The following is a 4,864-nucleotide window of genomic DNA, read 5'->3' on the forward strand; positions in this document are numbered from 1 at the left end:
TGATCATAAAACTGACCACCTCTCGTTCCTTTAGGGTAACCTTCAAACATGCATAATTTTGAACGATGTTCCGATTTTTTATGATTTTGCACCAACACGTGTGCCAGGCAACCACAGATCTGGAAATGACATAAACTAGCTTTACGTTCTGTCCATAACTCATAAAGTGTTTCTGAAACACTCTTAGAGGGAACGTTATTCAAAATGTAAGTTGCAGTCTCTACTGCATATCCCCAAAACGAGTTAGGCAACTGGACATAACTCATCATGGACCGAACCATGTCCAACAAGGTTTTGTTTCTCCGTTCAGTACACCGTTCTGTTGAGGCGTTCCTGGTGTTGAGAGTTATGACTGAATCCCGTGTTCTACATATAGTCCTGGAATTTCAAGCCCAAATACTCCCACCTCGATCTGATCGAAGTGTCTTAATATATTTACCTAATTGGTTTAGTCACACCCCACCCCAAGCCCACCTCTTGAGCCTAAGGGGAGGCGTGAAGGACCACAAATACAACCCTTTTGTGATACCTAATACTCATCTGAACCTCTTAACTCTAAGTAAACTTTAAACCAAGGATGTAAATAATAACTCATTTTATTACAACCAGTACAACGATTATACAACTCTCAGTCTTACAAAGAGTACAATAACAATTCTAAAACCTAGAAGAGTGACTGTGTAAAGATTTTTGACTGAATCTCGTGTTCCATCATATAGTCCTTGAATTTCATGTCCAAATACTCCCCACTTCGATCTGATCGAAGTGTCTTCATAGATTTACCTAATTGGTTTTGTCACACCACACCCTGAGCCCGCCTCCTGAGTTTGAGAGGAGGTGTGAAGGACCGCAAATACCACCTTTTTCTGATACCTACTGCCCATCTGAACATCTTTACTCTAAGCAAACTTTAAACCAAGGATGTAAGCAACTCATTTTATTACAACCAGTACAATGTTTATACAAATCTCAGTTTTACTACAAAGTTTACAATAACAATTCTAAAACCCAGAAGTGTGATTGTGGCTGTGGAAAACCTTGACCTTAGCAGCACCCTAAAACTCCTCACCTTTCGCTACCTGGGAAGAAAAACATGAACGAAAAGAATGAGCTTCATGAAGCTCAGTGAGTAGCAAGAAACTTCTAGAGTCTATTTCAACTAATAAATAATACAAGCATATCACCAATACGAGGTTAATACTCAAACCTCAACCTTGAATGAGTTTGATCTCAAACTCTACCTACACTCACAGTACATAGTCAACTGATACTAATCATAAACGTTTACTCTCTTGTGTTCCCTTTGTTTTTTATGTGCACGTAGCTCCCCGCTTATGGGCTTAGAAGTTGAGCCTGCCAACCCTCTGACAATCCCATACAAGGTTCCTTCCACAGGCTCAGGAACTAGACCTCTCGGTCCCCTGACCATCCCGTGAGGTTCCACTGAGGGCTCAAGAACTAGGTCTATTGACCTCCTGACCATCCCGAACACATAATCTCATTCTCATACTAATTACTCATTCATAGCATATACAATTTACTCTAATAGACATGCTTAAGACTTAAAGGAAAGTACCACTCACATTGGTAAGATAGGAACCTTTCTCTGAGATGTTCCTTGGTTTTCTCGGCTCGTTTTTGAACCCTAAATTCCATATTCAAATTCAAGCTTAGATTACTCACAGTTACAAGCCTTATTTCGAGATACTAAGCCTTATCTCGAGATACTTCCTTCTACATACATGTTTTGAAATCTTAGCTCTGAAGTCTTCGTGGTTTGGCTAGAATCCTCAAAACATCAAGACTGGCCCAAGCTTACCTGACAGCTCGACCCTTCTGTCGTTTTCTCACTCTCTAGCCTAATTCCTTGGAGATTCTTCTCTGGTAGCCCTACCCTAAAAACTAGACTCTCAAAGCTTTTAGGTATATTTCGAATCACTCAAAACGCATGAGTATTATGGGAGACTCTTCGTCCCAAGTTGATGCTACTTCCAGACCTCACTGTCCGACAACATCTATTCCTCTTGAAACTTCATGATCAACGCATGGTCTTGCTACCAACACATGCCCTTTATGATCAATGCATAATCTCCTCCAAATCTACCCTCTAACACTCTTCCTATTGTTCTTTGTATAGGATTTCGAGTTATGAACTGAAGAAACACCTTGTGATGGGATTTATAGGCCAAAGGAACCAATCCTTCTCATCTTTACTAACTTCAATGCAAGATACCTCCTACTTTGGAGTGTTTCCACCATGCTTTGCCACCACCTACTCCCTTGCCATTCACCTACTTGAGTTGTCTTCCTCATGCATAAGACTTCTTTGTATGAAACTCTATTCGTCCAGCTTCTACTAACTCAAGCTTAACCACCTTTTGATATAGCCATTTGTCCGGGTGAGCTCATCAGCCTTATGTAACGCAAGCCTCTGCATTGCCTAAGCACTTGGCCCTTGTTAGTCCATCATGTAACTCTTGCACTTCATTGCACAACTTCATTGTCTAATGAATCTCTCGATGTCTCTTAACATCTATCCCTCTCGTTGTCGTTCATCACTCAGTCCTCTCGCTATTGCCAATCATCTAGTTCCTGCGTCTTATCGCATAACACTTATGCCCCATCGCATAGCTTAATCGTTTAATGATCTCTCGTTCTCAATGATCTCGCTATTGCGTATCTCTCGCTGTTAACGATTTCAATAACACTCAACATCTAGCACATAGCCTATCACATAGCTCCTGCGTCTATCGTTTAACTTCATCATGTAGCATTGACGCCTATCGTCTAGCGCATCACTCAGTGCCGCCCACGTTGCTATACGATCGTCCGCCCAACGCCTTGCGCTCAAGCTTCTCTCGCTCTCCCTCATGCAGCTTCAACACATGAGCAACTTTTGGCAATGCCTCTTGCCAACACTTTGGCCAACATGCGTCCAACCTCACAATCTCTACGCATGGTTGCCCTTGGCTTCAATGTTAACTTCTTCAAACCTTTACTAACTCAGCCTCATCTCATGCCTTTAATGTTTCCTAACACCTGTCTCTTATACACATCTAGATGTGTATAAGAGACAGGTCTTAAATTCTTTGAATTTTTTAAAAGCTTCAGACATAAAATGAATTAGGTAAATGTAATCGTACCTTGAATAATTATCTATAAAGCTAATGAAATATTCATAACCACCCCGTGCTTTAACACTCATCTGTCCACAGAGGTCCAAATGCATGAGCTGTAAGGATTTTTTGGCTCAAGACCTTTTCCAGAAAAAAGATCTTTTTGTCATTTTTCCTTCGAGACATGACTCACAAGGCGGTAAAGAGACATCTTCTAACTTGTATAGAAGATCACTTTTAGCTAGTCTCTCAATCCTATTGAGATTAATATGGCCAAGTCTCAAGTGCCAAAGATAGGTACTCTGTGAAATGTGTTGCCTTTTTCTTTGAGTTTCAACTATTTTAAACATTTCTGTGTTATATACATCTTCAACTTTATGTGGTTTTAACTTATAGAAGTTACTTTCTAACAGATTTGTATACATCTTTTTGTAATGAACGCTTCATTAAGAAAAAATTTACTTTGTATAAATCTACAAACAAACAGGAAATAGATATCAAATTTATTTTACAATAAGGTACATAAAGAACATTTTCTAAATGCAGATATCTATTTCCAAAATTTAACTTAACAACTCCCACTGCTTTTACTGAGATACACTCCTCTGATCCAACCCGGAGAGTAATCTCATCTTCTTCAAGTTGCCTCTAGGAACTAGTTTTGACCCATTGTCATACACATCCCGAACTATTTGATTTCCATTGAGATTAGGGATGGAGGACACTCCTCCATTAAAGCGAATCGGGGATCATCTATTACTAGTATCATGTTGATATTTGATTTCCAAGTTTCGTAATTATTGTTGTTAAGTTTTTCAGAAGCTAGTAGTTGTATAATGAATGATGACATTGCTGAAAAAGTAAACAAATTTATTAGAGAATTGCTTTCAACTCTTTTTAATCCAATTTATTTGCAAAAACAATGTACCCATTCTCATTATTATTTTACTACGATACTTCAGTAAGTCAGAATAGCCCCCACCAAAGGGCAGTTGACTACTCTTTCATTGAATCAAAACATTCTTCACTACATACTAATACCAGAATAACTCTTATCCTTATAGTACTTAGCTACCGTTTATTTGGTCAAGAACCTTACTAACACTTAGTAAGTGTTGCAAGTGTGTACCCGCCACTTTCAAATTGCAGAGATCAGAATCAAACAAGCCCCTAAAGGAGAAACAATTGTTTGAAAATGGACCTAAGCAACCCTATCCATTTTTGGAGCTCACGGTGTTTCGAATCGTATGTTACAACCCTCCAAAGGGATAGTCATCGTTAAACGACTAGCAAATGGTCGCATAAAGCCAACAAGCAAGTGCAACATAGGAATCTCACGATGTCACTTAATGGAAGAGACTGTAGGACGTGTTGCCATACATCCTTCACCCACTTACTATGCTCTACTTTCCCTATTCAACTTGCTATTGACCTATGTAAACACTTTTCGAAGGGAGGTTGCCGCTAATAGCAACTGAAGCCGAGCATGGATCTCACGGAGTGAACTCTTAGGGATGTGAGAGCTAGAAATAATATATCTTATATACTATTCGTCTCCCACTGAAGTGTTCTATTTTATAAAAGATTGGGTATTTACTTGGTTATTAACCGGATAACATTTAACAACCTAAGTCTAGGTGATTTTTTCTAGTATAACTCTTATATTGGGATTAACCTATGATGTCTAGGTGATAAACCAATTTTATTACCATACACCACTCATGCATGCTCATAAAACAAGGGTTATT

Source organism: Benincasa hispida, chromosome 3 (genome assembly GCF_009727055.1).
Source record: "Benincasa hispida cultivar B227 chromosome 3, ASM972705v1, whole genome shotgun sequence".
NCBI lineage: Eukaryota > Viridiplantae > Streptophyta > Magnoliopsida > Cucurbitales > Cucurbitaceae > Benincasa > Benincasa hispida.